General features: G+C 42.4%; 1 protein-coding gene across 3 annotated transcripts in view; it reads right to left on the bottom strand.

Moving 5' to 3' along the window:
• tanc2b (tetratricopeptide repeat, ankyrin repeat and coiled-coil containing 2b) overlaps window positions 1–17,086 on the bottom strand; it is a 140,804-nt gene that overhangs the window by 118,932 nt on the left and 4,786 nt on the right. For 2 of the 3 annotated variants that reach the window (XM_056429845.1, XM_056429843.1), the window contains exon 2: window positions 7,463–7,589. The exons of the other annotated variant lie outside the window; for it this stretch is intronic. The gene's annotated coding sequence lies outside the window, so the exon portion shown is untranslated. The remainder of the gene's footprint in view (window positions 1–7,462; window positions 7,590–17,086) is intronic. 3 annotated transcript variants of the gene reach the window in all.

Raw genomic sequence — 17,086 nt, forward strand, 5'->3', positions numbered from 1 at the left:
CGTTTTCATTTCAGCAGCAATGCCTTTTAATTGAAAGATACTTATAACAAGTTATTTCAGCAAATTACTCTGTTTTCATGTCTTGTTGAGATTATTTGTCTCATGTTATTATTACGAGTAACCCAGAGTGTTGGGTTGATGAGGCTGTGTTGAGAATATTAATGAGCTAAATGTACGAGAAAGGGCACCTTCATTCCCTCTAAAGGCCTTTTTCATGTCACTTAACCCTCCTGTTACCTTTACATTTACTCACATATTTTCATCATCAATTTGACCCCAGCAATTAAAACCTCCAGAAAATTATTAGAATTAATATTGTTTCCCAAGTTTAAGTGTGAGGTACTTTATGTTTGTTTGTTGACTTCCTAAATAGCCCTTTAAATATATAAAAAAGTTGATATTTCTTATATGTTTAACAGTGAAAAACAGCCTGGGGTCAAATTGACCCCAAAGAACACCGACATTAAACATTGAATGGGGTCAAATTGACCCGAAAGGTAACAGGAGGGTTAAATGAGGCAGCGTATTCCTCACAGGATCCCTACATCCTCTCCCGGGTGATGATGTCTGCAGAACAGCAGTCACGTGCGTCATCGAGGAGGCAAGAGTCCGAATGCCCGCGCACACGAGAGTCCTCACACATGTAGACCTGTCGATCAGACAGACTGATTAAGTGGCAAATACGGGCGAGTTTACGTGTCCGCCGCGTTCAGTCGAAGAACCCATCAGCCGAGGGGTTGAGGCGATGGCTGGAACCACGCGGGGTCATCTCCACTCCTTCCCCTCGCTCGCTGAAGGTCACACGGCGACAGATGAGTCGACCTTTGCTTCGAGCCTCACGCTGGCCGACATTAGAAGGCTGAGCCTCGCCAGCGTCAGCAAAAGGAAAAAGGCTATAGGTGTTGTCGGCCTCTTGAGAGGGAACGTGTCAGCCTTACACTGTCGATCTACACACAGGGTAAATAGTGCACAAACAGTGGGACCGTGGGGAGGGATTGTGGAAACAAAAGCGGGCATATTTAATTAATTTTAGTCATGAGCTGCTGATTTTAGGCCACGCAGTCGTCAGTGGAGTTTATGCTGCAGGTGATACTTCGATTTCTTGTTTTCCCTTATCAGCAGGAATCTAAACCCATAATCGTAAAAAGGTTTCATTTCACCAGAGCATACTGATATTTAAATGTCTTCTATGTTTATATTTGTTTGCTGCTTTAACAATTCTCTGAATATGGAATAAAGCACCTTTAAAAAGAAACTAATGTGGTATTATTTTACAGTTTCCCTTTCCACAAACCACCAGTTATGTCTTCGAAAAGAGTCTACTGAACATCAGATTAGAAAGTGACCATGTATCCTCCTCCCCCAAACCAACTAAAAACCTTAAAAAAGGAAAGTTAAGTTCTGTTGTCGGCTCATGGTCTGGGTTCATTACTGAACTTTAAAGAGGCAAGGCTTCCCAGGAAACAACGCCCTCTTAATGGACCCCTGTCGGGATCTCCGCTCACACAGTAATTGGCAGCAGCCACCACATGCATGTCTGGTGTGTGTGTGGGCGGTTTCAGACGTCACGTGTGTCCCTGAGGTGAATATCACAGATCATTCATCCACTGAACCAAACCATTTTATCACCATCATCATCCATGTTGTTTTGTGTTAAAATAATATAAATAAAAAGGAAGTTGCAAGTAACTGAACTGAAAGGTCAATCTACCCTTTGTGAACCTGACGAGAGCTAAAATGTGTAATCAATTAATCAAGCAGTCAACCGACAAATAGTGAATCAGTAACCGTTTTGAGAATGAATTAATCTAGTAATTTTTTTGGGCAAAAATGCCAAATATTACCGCATTAAAGCTTCTTGAACTTTATTTATACATACATATATTATTTTGATAGTTTACTAAATATCTTTTAGGTTTCTTTGCTATTATTTGGACAAAACCAGCTAATTGAGTCAATTCTTTCTTTTTTTTCTCCAACATTTTACACCAAAAAAAGATTAATCTAGCAAATAATTGGCATATCAATTGATAATGAAAATAAAGCTCCTAACCAGGGACCACCCACAAACTCACTGTGGCTTTACAAAGTAATTATCTCTCCTACGAAGCACGCTTTCAGGCAAACTCTTTTTAGTTATTTGAGCGTATTAGATACTGGGGGAGGGGGAGGCAGCTGTTAGCTGGGCCCAGCTGTCGATGACGGCTGGCAGAGATGAGAGGGGAGGAGATGCTTTTGAACAAACCTGTGCATGCACGGTCCCAAAGGAACGCCAATTTAAAAGAAGCCCAGATGATAGCTGAATGTCTCCGTTTTGCCTCCGAGTCTGCGGCGGACCTGAAATCCCATGCACACATAAATTATGATGAGAACCGCGATGGAGATCAAGTCACCGTGTCTTAATAGTTTTCGATTCGCTTTTTCCCCACCAATTGACCTTTACAAAGTCCATTTCCAAGAAACGAGGTGTTGTTGTCTTGTTGCATTACTTCCAAACACAAAGCAAATTGGAGGTGGGGATCGTGGAGGAGGAGTGGTGGAATAAAAGTCTCAATCTCGATGAAAATGTATTCACAACAATTTCTCAGGGCCATATCTTTCTCTGCCTCCACACAATTATTATTCATGAAAGTGAAACGGGAAAAGTGTGTGAAGGAAATTGGAGCCCAGCTACGTCTCTAAACTACAATGCAGATTTGCTTCTCCATGCCGTTCGCACCGTGTTATTTCTTAAATTGTAAACATTAGCACCCACTGAAATCTGGGCCTTTCATTTCCTGTGCTGCAGCCTGAATAGGACCCGGTGGAGGCCATCGAGCGTTATTCTTAGGGAGGTGGCTACACGTTGGACAATTGAAGCCTGCTGGATATATTCTCTCCAATTTCAGCATTAGCGAATGGCAACGTTTCCGATTGCTGTATGTCGGTCTGCAAAACAATGCGTACAGCCTCTAAATGACAACACTAGCTGGTAGCCAGAACACTCTGGAGAATATTTATTTTTAAACCAGCGACATAGAGTCAGGCAGTAGCCATCAAAAGTATAAACTGCAGGTCCAGGGATTATCCAGTCCCAATATAGCCAATATGCAGATAAAATAGACCATGAACCTCTCGCCACCTGCACAAATGTACCGTTAAAATTAGATTCACTTTGTTTTCTGAATCAGTCCAAACATATCCTGTAATTTGGTTACGTAACCAAGTAATATCTTGTTGGAAACATTAAGTTTACGACCAAAAATACTCACATAAACTCAAGTAAAAACAAAAACGAAATTACTTAATAATAATCCATGTTTTTTTGTCAAATTCCATTACTTTTCCTGATGCGATGTGTTTTTGTCGTGGTATTGTTTCAGAATCAGTATCAAGATATTTAGGCAGGGTACCCTAGTCATTATTTTCATATAGCGACAACACTAAGCAGGACTATTCTCATCCCGACTCGATCACCAGATAAACATCACACTGTCACCAGCCACTACTGACTTCCTGCGGAGGTCGAGATGCTACTCGCGCTGGATCGTTCGGACCGGGATGCAGCGACAAGAACACAATAGAGTTCGCTGGAATGCATGACTAAGCCGTAGAACTGGGGTCTCTGTGGGGAAGCGTTTTATGTGCTACACATTTTAAGTCTGTCTGGGAGTTTTTTCATTAGACAACACTACACCACACGAAAAGGTTCTCTGGCATTCCTCAGTCCATTATCCATCCATCTTAAAAACAAATGGGCCACTTAAAGATACCAATACCGCAGCTTCTGTGTTGAGGAAGAATGTGTATCCTACCTGCATTATGCTCTCTGTACATTCCAGCTACTGCAGCTAAAATAAACTCTTTCATCTGCTCTAAATCTCAGATTTGTGACCACAAGTCCTAACAGAGCCCAAACAGGAACCGGCCTACCTACCACCGTACAAGGATGAGGAGAAAGACAAACTAAAGCTCCCCCCACAACTCAAACAACAACTTCCTCCTGCCTGGTGAATTGTTGTTTTTCCGTGCGTGTTGGTGTTTGTGGGTTTCAGTGTGTCAGATTTGACACAGCTCCCCCGTCAGTAGCTGTGGGCTGCATAGCTCACCACCCACACACCCCCCCACTGGGGAGCAACCGTCTTCTTCACATCCCCTTCAACAACTCGACGACGCTGATCACTCTTTCATCATCGTCCCCTCCAGCACCCAGCGGAGATTCACAGCCCGCAGCATCCGATTGGTCAAAGCCGGACTAATGCTATCGGGAGAAAGCTTTGAAAAGATGCAGCAGTTTTACTGTATCGACGGCTCCTCTATGGAAAGAAACCCCAGAGAAATCCAGTGCTTGATGTGCATGGAGACGGCGTCACGTTTCATCTCCCCACCAGCGACCAACACAGGAGTCGTGCCCCGTCAATCACGAGCCGACGCGTCCACGCTGCACGCCAAAAGGGAACAGGAAGCCTTTCTCTGGTTTGGGACAACTTGCGAATTACAGAATTTTTTTAGCATCTTTGAATAGATGGCGAGGAACACGCTGCGCATGTGAAGCTGCTTAGCGAGCTAAAGCTCGACAGAGGGGCTTGCAGGTCTAAATTAATTTGCTTCTCGTCATATGTAATGTTTAGGAGATTTTTTAAAAGCGAAAGCGTTTGCACATATAAACCCAATTAACTGCTCCAACAAAGAAGATTCCTTCCTCGCCCTCTGAAATATGACTAATGCACACATTTTTGCGCCAGATTATGGTACGACTATAATGTATGCCACCTCCTGAGCAGCAATCGCACACTGCGTCTCTTTTTGTGTAGCGCCGGCTTTGCGGCCGTGGAATCCCGAAGGAAGAAAAGAGCCAGTGTCAAGCGGTCAGGAGGCGTTGTAGTCAGAAGAAGAAAAAAAGAATTGTCAGCACTTTCTGCCGGGGAGCGAGAGGCCAGTTCAGAGCCGTTAGCCTCCTTCTCAGAGGAGAGACAGGGTTTAATGGGACTACTCTTCCACTCCATTTGGCAGCACGCATCTCACGGGCCACAGCTGCATTCGTGAGCCAGCGACTGTCACTCCGCATACCTCTCTGCAGCCTGCGAGCTCCAGTCACTTTAGCAGCTGACAGAAGTTGTTCATCTTCAGACACACAAACAGAACACAGGCCCAATGTGTGTGCGTGGGAGACTGCAGAGGTCACTCTCGCTACCTTATTTGCTGGCCACGGAATTTATCTTTGCAGCCGAGGTCATTTTGTTTCAGACTGTGGGGGCACCAGGAGGAGTCACTTTTTAAAAACAGTTCTTCAAAAAGACTGGGGACACGGGAGATGTGCGGTGCGTTCCAATACCTATAGTATAATACCATTGTGTGTGCTGGAAAAAAAATATTCAGTATGTTCCAACACATAGCATGTCAAATGTAAAAAATACCAAGATGTCCTCCTGCAGCATGATTTTCTTTCTTTTCTGACCCCCGATCCTTTGCGCTGCAGACATGTGAGCAAAAGGGTCAAAGTTCAAGGTGCAGCGTTATGACGATGCAGTATTTCTTCCTTGAACGCATACGGCATGTACGTTCTTTGTCAGGGCAGCTGCAGGATGTAGTAAATGTAAAAAGGAGAAGTATTATATTTATCACGGTCGTTGAATTTCTTCCTGTATCTTTTATATGACATTTATTCTGCAGTAAACCTTTGAGCCACATGAGGAAGCCTGGATGTTCATAGTGCTCTGATAATGGACGCCTGCTGATGACATCAGTCATTTAGAAACATAAAATGTACAAAAAGAAATTATGAAAGAAATGAGCGCCTGTCTTATTGAACGTGTGAATATGTTTTCAATATCTCACGCATAAAACAAAGTTGCTTATCAAACGTATATCTCATCGTAATGGCTGGTTTACATATTCAAGATAATATGATAGGCAGTAGAGATGGTCGGGAACAAAATATCTCTTCTCACGATTTATAGATAAGGAACATTGAGAAGTGGGTATCCAGAAAAGAAGTTTTGGAAAACACTAAAAAACTTCTTATAAAAATGACTTTGGATCCATTTCAGAGCCAAACAACAATTTCATGGCTGGCCAGTCAAAGAGTAATAACATATGGCCCCGAGCCGGCACATCGATCAGTACTCGGGACTTAAAAATAAGACTTCTTCCTGACAGACAGCTTCTTGAAGAGATGACGGCACCTCCACCTCACATATTGTGAAAATTCACAATCAAAATTGAAACGGGAAACAAGATTTTCTGATGAAAGATTTTCCTGGACAAATGACAGAGTTATTCTGCAGCACACAGCCTCCTCTCCCATAAAGACGCATCACTATTAGTTATGTGCGAGGGAGATCACTTTCTCCAAGGTCGACCAGTTAGAAGCTTGTCAGAAAGATCTTTTAAAATCTTAATCATCTTGAACAATGAAAAGGACGAGCTTAAATTAATTTTGAAAAATTGGAAAAGGTTATTTCTTGCCCGTCATGCTAAGTTTCTTTAGTTTGATGTCATCCAGTTCGTTAAACAAGTGATGAGACATTAATACGGCAGAACCAGAGACTGTATATAAGACGTGGACGCAGCCACCGTGATGTCAGCCATTAGTTTGTCAACTGCCGTTTTGAGGCCTCACATCTTGGCATTTTGGCCATCGCCATCTTGTTTTTTTGCCACCAGAAGTGACACCAGAGCAATGAAACGCTGAATGAGACGTGTTTAGGTCACCAAAATATTCCCTCTGTGAATGGGTTCAAGTTGTGAGACAAAAACATGGACAACTCCCACACCGCACAACGCCGTGGTAACAACCCTTCAATCACCTTGTAGCCTCGCCCTCAAGCATCTGCTTTATAATTTACTCAATAAACATTATGCTGTATTGAAGAAGACTTGAAACTAGAGATTGAGAACATAAACTCATGTTTACAATGTTTACCGAGGGAATAAATCAAGAGAGAAGTCGAGTCATTTTCTCATAGACTTCTATACAACTAGAGCAGTCGCCCCCTGATGGCCAATAGAGAGAATGCAGGTTTAAGGCACTTTAGCATTGGCAGAATGTGTTATACATGACATATTTAAACATCTTTAAAGCCCAGAAATCTCCTCGTAAAATGGAAGATTAAATTCCAAGATGGACTTTAGTGAAATTCATACCTGACGACTGTTTGAATTTCAGTGATTGAAAAATAAATAAAAGAGAGAAGTAAACATACATAGAAACAAACTAAAAAAGGTCCTGCATGTTTACGCGTGCATGCACCAGAATCACCACACAAATAACAAAGGAGCGTTCACTGAATCTCGTTCTGTAAAAGAATGTCAAAGAATGTAAATGTATTCTTGTCCGTGGCCCACTTGCAAAGCTTGAGGTTGACAACGAATCTATTGTTGTCTTCCCATGATGACCTTGGAGCGATGCATCAATAGGTGTGAAGAGGTCCCCGACCATAGTCGCCGGTTCAAGTGGCATGAAACCTGAGCGGTGACTCACCATGGGTGGACAGCAGGCAGGTCTCCAAATTCGGCTTTGAGGGCAGTGAGGCTACATTTCCCGGGGCTGAACCACAGTCCCGATCTCTCTCCGGCGCGGACACTCAACAGCTCTCTACCAAAGGTGACTAGAGTGACACACACACAACAAAGAATAAAAATGTAACTCAAGGCGAGCAGCGGACTGAAAGAGCCTCGTATTGACACGCAGCAGAAGCAGCAGATGCAATTTGACATCCGGCAAGCCGACGCAGCGGTCCGTCACTGCTCGCCGGGTTCACTATCGCCGATCTTTTTTTCCAACAGAGAACACAAACAGTGGTTCAGCTACAAGGGGCGGGTTTGTCCATGGGCAGACAGCAGACAGAGGTCCTCTTCAAGAGAGAGTTGTGATGGACAAAGCTCCCATAAACACTCTGACCAAATGTGTCATTTTGTCATCGTTCTCGTAAGAGGAGAAGGGGGGGGAGGGATGAAATGTCGGAGACGGGGAAATGCCAATATTTCTTGTTTGGCTGCTTCATCTAAAGTCCCGGTGAAGCGGTGGTCAGAGCGTCTTCAGCTTCTGTAATGCAACACATTTGACGGAGACCCAAATATTTGCGCTGCGAACAGATACAAGAAGGATTTAAATAAAATCCTTCAAATTTGATTGGACCGCTATAAAGTGGCCGAGCGGCCTCAGCCTCACTCGCTTACCTCCCTTGTCGCCAACCATTACTAGCTCACGTGAGCGCAGTTCATATCTTGTTTTACGGAACGAAAAGATGAATGGATTTCGATACAAAGATACAGGGAAAGTAATTTATTTGGTTGCCGGTATGGGATCTTTTAATTTCTTCACAATTTATGAGCGTTTACTCACAGAAACATAAGAGTTTTCAGCCAGTGGCCGTTACAAGGTTCAGAAAACGATAGTCAAAGCAGAGGGGTTGATGCCATATGGCTCAACATGGCGACGGCGGATAGTTTTGATTAAAATGTTCCACAGGCTTCTTTTGCTCTTAGATAGTAGGATGTTGGCGAAGATGCATGTATTTTGGGAGGTAGGGAGCATACAACCGGACAAATGAGACTTAATTACAAACACTGCACAAGTTATGAGAGTTTGTAAGCAAATGTTCTGACATTGTTTTGTTGTTGTAATACTTCAGTTCGTCAAGGATTTACTTCGCATTTACACATGCGGGAAAAAGTTTTCTTCAAGACTTCAAGGTGAAGTAACTGATAAACAAATGGTCATTTTGTAGGTGAAATATTCCCTTCAACACAGAAACACCTCACGGAAAAACTCACAGAATTCATTCAAGCTCCAGAGTCCTCGCTCCAACGCCCTGAAGTGTCGACGCAGCAGATTTGCTCATATTCATAAAAGGCGACCTAGATTTTGAAAGGACGCATAATGTCATTTCTGCAGAAAACCGAACAAAACAGAAACCCAATGATCAACGTCCCTCAAGGGAGGCACATGGACGTTATACTATTTTTCATTTCATAATTAGTTTGCACATTTCTCTCTGTAGGGGATACGTTATACAACTTAATCTGAATTTCACACGGTTTTGCCAACACATTAATCAAGCTTAGTCCAACCAATGGGGAGTCTAAAGACGTCAGCGCAATATGTATAAGGAGCTGTAAGAAAGGCATATCTCCTTCATTCAAAGAAATGGGTTTTGTTCGCAGCTTTTGAGGGTGAATTTTAATTTAAACAGCTTCTGGGAAGCCATGCTTGGGGGTAGCATGTGGCGCATTTTTTGTATTCAAACTGATTAACATGTTTATGAAATACAACACAGTGATATTTTTGAGGAAATGCAATTTGGCGCAAACAAAACGAGTCTGAAAACACTTTATAATGCAACTTTTCTATTCATTTTTGCTCTTAAATGGAGAAGATACAGATCACGGTTTGGAGTTAAAAACAGAAAGACTTGCAAATATGACTACCAAGGTCGACTGCCTTGTCGAAGCTAGAAGGGTCACAAAGGTCGGGCAGCTGTCCGCCCGGCAAGCGATGATTAGTAGAGAAGCGAAGGGCCAGAAACCTCCCCGCGCAGCACGCCTGCTTCACCACGATATGGACCGCTGGAACTAAATCTGGTGCACAATGTGGAGAAAGAGAACAACATACATTCAAATCTCAACCACGTGCCAGAATGCATTATTCCCCTTTGTCCACAGGGTTTCTGTATCCTTAACTGAAAAGGCCAGAAAACAAGATCAAAACAAATTATGCGACGAAACACTCACAAGTCGCCATTGCACTGATAAATATGACATTTAGCTTCCCCGTCTCATCTCCTTCTCAGAGGCCGAGAGTGGTTAAGCTGTGATGTAATACACATGCCTCTGTGTAAAGGCTAGCAGTTCATGTTTGCCCTTTTTTTATGCGGTTCAGATCATGAAGAAACGCCTCTCTGTCTCAGACTCTTTCTGCCCAGTTTGAGAAATAGTTTCTCAGACAAATTGGCCGGCTTCGACCAGACTCTCCGCTCATAGCGAGGTGTCGGAGATCTCTCCCGGACATATTTTTGGAGTTTGCCAAAGGGTCTGGGAAATAAAACACAGGGCACTGTGGACCAATTACTACAACAGAAGAAAAATCACCTTCCATTGTCAACACCAATTAATTGAGGTTACATTGGCCAAGAGAGGATATCGGGGAAGCAGGCAGAGATACATTTGTGGCTCATAAGGTGTCTCCTTTAACTGTGTATCGTAGATTCATGAGAGTAGAAATCAATATCCTTATTTATTATAAGTTAACACTATTTAATAATCTCCTTCATGAAGATACTGTTCTGTAAAGTCAAACAGACTGAGAATGGGAGATGTCCATTATATACAGTGTGTATATATATACACATATACACATATATACTGTATACACACACGTATATATATATATATACACACGTATAAATAAATATATACACACATATGTATAGTAGTCAAGATTGAATATTTATATATATTTGAATATCCATCTGTTCCAAAATATTTCCAAAATCTAGTTTTATATAATGAGGATAAGCAGTATAATGGATATATATATATATTGTTTGTACTTATTGTTTTCCTTTAATTTGTTATTATTCAGTGTGAACTCTGTGCTATAATGTTTAAATCAATCTCCGATTGATGCAAAACTGCTTTTTGTTCCCTCAGTCAAATAGTCATATCTAATCTAAAACCGAGAAAAGTCTTAAAACAAAATATTCAATGTATATACACATATAATATATATATTTATTTCAAAATGTAACATTAAAAAAACATACATCTGCTGACGTATAACTATTTGAAGTTTTCTCCGATACTTCTCTTTCGGGCGTGTCCATGTTCATGAGCAAGCGCAAAGTAACTACATGACGTCATTCACTTTGTTTGTTTCTGTAATCTTGAAGGAACCGAACAAGCACAGAAACTCTTCCACCGTGATGATGAACATGAGCGCTTTGCATCACTTTATCACCTGCTCAGCACATTGGAAATGAGTCCTGCAGAGTACTCTTCCACCGACACCGCCCCATTAGTCTATTAGCCGCCACGCAGGTCCGCTCATCAGCGCACTCAAGACTTTTCCCCTCAAATGGACGTGCGAGTACTGCTGAGCTGCTCGTCCCATTACTCTTCCACCACCGAAATGTCATTGGCAGTCTGGCCTTTACCACCAAAACCAATGCAACCCAGAATCCTTAAGCATTACATTACATTACATGTCATTTAGCTGACGCTTTTATCCAAAGCGACTTACAATCATGTTACATTAATACACCGTAGACACAGCTACAGGGAGCAATTCAGAGTTAAGTGTCTCTATATATATACACAGATATATATTCCATTCTCCATACCGCTTATTCTCATTAGGGTCGCGGGGCACTGGAGCCGATCCCAGCTGACATCGGGCAACGACAGACAACCATTCATGCTCACATTCACATATGAGCAATTTAGAGATCAATTAACCTGCTGCATGTCTTTGGACTGTGGGAGGAAGCCAGAGAACCTGGAGGGAACCCACGCTGCCACGGGGAGAACATGCAAACTCCACACAGAAGGACCGCCCAGGCCGGGAATTTAACCCACAGCCCTCTTGCGGTGAGGCGACAGTGCTAGCCACTACACCACCGTGCAGCCCTATATATGTACGTACTCTGGTTCTGTGCTGGGGACATCGCTAGTGACATCACGGAGTACCGAACCAGAGTATAAATAGAAGTGATTTCCAGCAGGAATTTATTCTGTGAATCTCACAGAACCCCACCCACTCCCGGGTTCTGTGAGATTTACAGAAGCGGTGGGTGGGAAGGTTATTAGAAAGGTTGTTAGATAAAAGAGGAACAAAAAGGGAATTAATTTCTTAGATAAAGAAATTTTAAAAACAACCTTTGAGCAGCGGCACGGCGTCTGAGCTTAAAGAGGCGGGATTGAATGCCGCCATGTCGGAGCCGTTATTTACGTTGTTAACGAGGAATCAACTTTAAACGGCGCTAACGAACACACATCTGCCGGATCAAGACGTTGATGCCTTTACGGTCTTCAAAGCGTGGAGAATGGGATATGGTTAGGGAGCTGGTTTAAAGCACTCCTTAAGATTAGCCCCTTTCTTAAAATCCATCTCATCACAGCAGTTACATCAGGGTGAGAGGAGTAACTTTAAGTGAGATGTGTTTTTCTCTTATATATATATTTCTCTGTCTATAGTCTTGGTTTTAAAGGCTGCATTACAGTAAAGTGATGTCATTTCCCTAAAAGCGCTGTTCTACTATCTGCCTTTACCCACTCAGCCATTATAACCACATTACTGATGTTTTTTTGTTTTTTTATCTCATTGTGTCAATATTTCATAAATGCACCAATCGCTAACTCTAGAATATTGCGATGAGGATATTTTGGTCACGTTATTACTTCAGGATATTTATACATTTGTTAAAAATGTTCATGATTAGCAGATTAATTCTTGTTGACCGTTTTGTGAGGTCACGGTAACCTTTGACCACCGAATCTGATCAGTTAATTATTGAGTCCAAGTGGATGTTTGAGCCAGATTTGAAAATAACTTGCTCAAGGCGTTTCTGAGACATCACTCGAAAAGGGATGGATGTGGGGGTTACGGTGACCTTTGACCTTTGACCACCAAAACATAACAGACGGGTAACAGATGGACGGACAACCTGTAAACATGCGCGTGTCTGCGTGGAGGAAACTGACCAACAGAAGAACACATTAACAAAAGCTAAGGTTAAAATTTCTCTCCTGCTTTGACATCAAATAAACACTAAAGTAAATGTGTGCGTATAAATGTGTGTGTTTGTGCTCACAGTCTGGAACACCGGGGTTTTCACCGACTGACCACGTGCGTCATCTTCACCTCCACTACACTCTGAGGCTCCACGTTACAAATTAATGCTTCAGGGCCTCCTCTGTCCCTCCGCAAGAGGAAGACGGGGCATTACACAACTTCCTTGGACCTGGCATTAACACTGTGGGGTTTTCAGCTGGAGATCAATTAGAGGCTCATTAGGCTTTTAAAGACGGCAGGCCCTCTGGCCCCCCGCCGCCCACTGTGAAGCTGGCTGACCCCGACCTTGAGCGAAGGCTGGTGCTCTTTGTGTGCATTGTTCAACGATAAAAAAAATTTAAAAACATGAAGCCATGGGCTTACGAGGAAGAGCTAAACAGTTAATGGAACATAATTCACTAATCAGGTTTAATGTCACTAACTTCGTACATATATTGTACTATGGTACTTTACTTAGTAATCACATGTGCTACTTTATACTTCTACATTTTAGATGCAAATAACGCACTTTTTACTCCACCACATGTATACGACAGCTATAGATAATTTTTAGATTCATATTTATAATAATATAAAATATGTATCGACGAACCGATTTATTTTCATGCAACTTTAAATATACCGGCTTCAACATTAGTGACACACTATTGCATTACTAATTATAATCCAGTGATATTATAATATATATGCATAATGAGCACTTTTGAAATGTTGTACTTTTAAATATTTCTGGATGTCAAAAGAACAGACACTTGAATGTTGAAGCCTCATTTTTACAACTCGGTTTTTAAAAAAAGTTCAAAAGGTGAGTCTGATAAAGCGGAGTCACTCAAGAGGGGAAAGTGCCCAAATACGGAGACACCTGCTGTAGCGGAAACGAGCACAGAGGAGGTTGTGCGTACTTTGCTGGAGTTAAGAGGGTTATATTTAAAAGCTAATACACAATTCAAGCTGCCCTTTTACACGAGAGGACCAAACCACCACAGAGTTAGAAGCTCAGTTGGTTCTTTGCATTTGCACTCGTGCAGCTCTTCTTGCCCCTCGGTGTGCCGTTCAGGGCAGAGGCGGTGCAGAGTATTTTTAGACGCACTCAGAGGGGACTCCATGTTCAGACCAACACAAAGAATGCCTGAACAAGGTTGTATTTTGGTGGGTGCAGGCTAAGCGGTTGACCACTCCCCTACCTTTCAAAACAAGCCACTGTTGAAGAGAAGGCCACACACTAACAAAAATTGAAATAACCCTGGTGCTGCTGCGTATGAACGGCATCAACAAGGCCGTTAATCTTTTCCTATCAGAGAAAACTGGTGAAAACCTTCAAAGATTGAAGCGACCCTCATAGTGTACATGCTGCATTTACACAGAAATACGGGCAAAATGCATTCACACTAAGTGCCACTAAGTACAGCACGATGCAGCGGATCCCACAGGAAAGCTACAATGGAGACTTTTCACTTGCAAAGAAAAAAAGAAGAAAAACACCCATGCAGCTGCAAGCACCGCGGCTAGTAATCTAACATTTGGTTGAACTGAGAAAACTGAGTGCATCTCTATGATCTGCAGCTCTCCTCGAACTGTAGAAGCTTGAGTAAAACCATCGTGGCCTGAGAGAAACACAATAGTTCTTTAAAAATAGCTCACGCACTGTGCCACGTAGCATTACAGGGCTCCAGACTGTGGGCAATGTGCTCAGTGGTTTCATAAAAAGCATCTACTTAACTCGTTTTTAGGCTATTTGCTTGTCCTTTGAAGCTAAAGCAGCTCAAATTAACTCAAAATAACTTTAGAAAATAACTTTACCAAAAAAATCGTCTTTGTAATTTGTAAACCGCTTTATTCAATCTTCTATTCAAATGACAAATGGAATAAGTTTTTTATATGATAATATGGGGGTTATGTTCAGTATGAAATAGGGGTTATTATTATATAAAATGTCACAAAATTGACAAATGTCACTGAAAAGTGTGTATAGCTAGATATAAAAAATATTTTTAAAACTCAGTTTATCATATTAATTGAAGAAATATGCTATTCTATCTGTTGAATATGTAGTTAGCCCATTGAACTTTGTGGATTAATGATTTAAAAAAAGGTTATATCTGATCAGAAAAAGTGTTGAGCAGAATGCTGATTAATATAACGTGTATTTTAGTGTTCCAGTTCTGTTTTTTGTATCTGAAGAAACTCATCTTAGTAAATGGATCGTTGAGAGTGGATATATATCCACTCCAGCTGTTAGAATGTTTTAGTATTTCCTCAATACAAAGGGCATCATTGAAAACAGTGCTGGCCTCAAAACAATGCTACGTTTCAAATCTTCTTCTCCCACACTCGTCGGCTCACCCCGTTTCAATACACAAAGCCAATTGAAGCAGCTGTACGATAAAAAAACAACGTGTCCACTATGCTCTGCAGACGCAGAAACGGCTGGCAAATTATAACGCAGTTAACCCATTAATTGCACCTCGGATCACGGAGAGGGGGCCCCCCCATCTCCCTCTGCTAAATTGCGCGCCACTCACAGGGGAACAGTGGAGCTATTTAGATGCGACAGAGCGACAGTGTTTCTCTGACAACTTCAACGCCGTCCCACGGATCTCGTTTGAATAGGAGAAGAAAAAAAGCCCCCCGGCGGCAGCAGTGTCGGTGCTCGAGCGTCGAGTCGATGACACGCTGGTAACCCTATTTGTCTTGTGCCGAACCCATTACAGCACGCAGCTAAAATGCACAGCCTTCAAGGGGGATCGAGCTGGGTCCTCGGCGATCTGCTAATGGCGGCGCCAGGATGAGCGCAACACTTAGATGATGAGTGCGAGGAGGGAGACGGAAAAGAAAACTACCTGGTGGGTGTGAAACTATGCACATAAAAATGGAAACGGGGTGGCAGAGGTCACCTGTTGCTCCCGACAACGCTGCAAAGTGAGGTTTGTTGTGCCTCGGAGCTGTTGTTCCAGCGATGAGCCACAGCTTTCAGGCCTGATGAATACTCCGCCATTCATCTGCGACCAGCAGCTGGGGTCGGCTCGAGCAGCTGCCTTATAGGCTACGGGGAACTTCGACTCCCGGGAGGAACGTTTGACTGGCAGGCCGACTGCATGCGGCCACTTAAGACAATCTTTGTTATTTAACAGACAAGCCATCTTGGCAGAATTCAGCGGCAACCTCCGCAAAGACCTGCATTCTCTCTCATGGCCATGAGGGGGCGACTCCTCTGGTTGTATGAAGGCCTATGAGAAAATGACTAATGCTCTCTTGATTTATTCCCTCAGTAACATTGTAAACATGAGTTTATGGTCTCAATCTCTAATTTCAAGTCTTCTTCAATACACGAAACAATGTTAATTTAGTAAATTATGGGACATTTAGAGTTATATAGATCATAAAGCAGGGTTAGCCTTAGCTTCTCCCTCTCGAGTCACTTCTGGATCCAAAATGGCAAAAGGCCAAAAACAAAGATGGCGACGGCCTAAATGCCGAACTCGAGGCTTCAAAACCGTGGAACCCAAAACCACTGGGTGACTTCACGGTGACGACGTCCGCTTCTGATGTGCAGTCATTGGGCAGAATCAGGTGACGTTGTGGTATTTAAGAGGTAGAATACATTAAAAGGGAGTGCATGATGTAACACGTCCACTCCTCCAGAAAGAAGTGATTGACTTGATTTCATTCAAAGCTGCAATGCAGCAATGAGCCAAAAGACTCCAATCACAGTAGTAACTGCCAAGATGAAATATACCAGTGCAAACTAAGGGGGAAAGGGTAGAAATGACTTCCCAGGCTCAGCAAGAGCAGGTCTTTAGTCTCAGGCTATTTTCACACAAACACATCCGTTTGAATGTGTTGCTACATGTCAGCATCTTTCATCTTCTTTAAAGAATTTTTAAAAAGATTCATTTCTACATCTAAAAAAAAACAGCACTTTCGTCTGCAGGGCATTCACAGGCCAGTAGCTGTGCTCCATTCCCACCGTTTTCAAAGTGATATCTATTTCTCGCAGGACAAACACAAACAGTGTGCCAGCGGATTCATTGTGATTATGCTGATAATGATTAATAGTAGCAGAAGTAGTAGTCTTAATAGTTCCGATTTGTGGCTCCACAGGTAGATATGATGCACACAGCAGAGCAGACTGTGGCTGTTTGTGCATTTATTTATGATAATGTTCTTTTCCTACATTTCCCTCAAATTTCATGTAGAAATCAGAAGTGTCTGCATGCTTAATACATCTTCATAATAAGTCTTTAAAGCTACTGCAAGGAACTTTCATTTAGTGTTGGTTTTGGCGGCCCCTGTGGACAAAGGTGGTAGTGTCTC

This window comes from Pseudoliparis swirei, chromosome 13, assembly GCF_029220125.1.
Source record: "Pseudoliparis swirei isolate HS2019 ecotype Mariana Trench chromosome 13, NWPU_hadal_v1, whole genome shotgun sequence".
Taxonomy (NCBI): domain Eukaryota; kingdom Metazoa; phylum Chordata; class Actinopteri; order Perciformes; family Liparidae; genus Pseudoliparis; species Pseudoliparis swirei.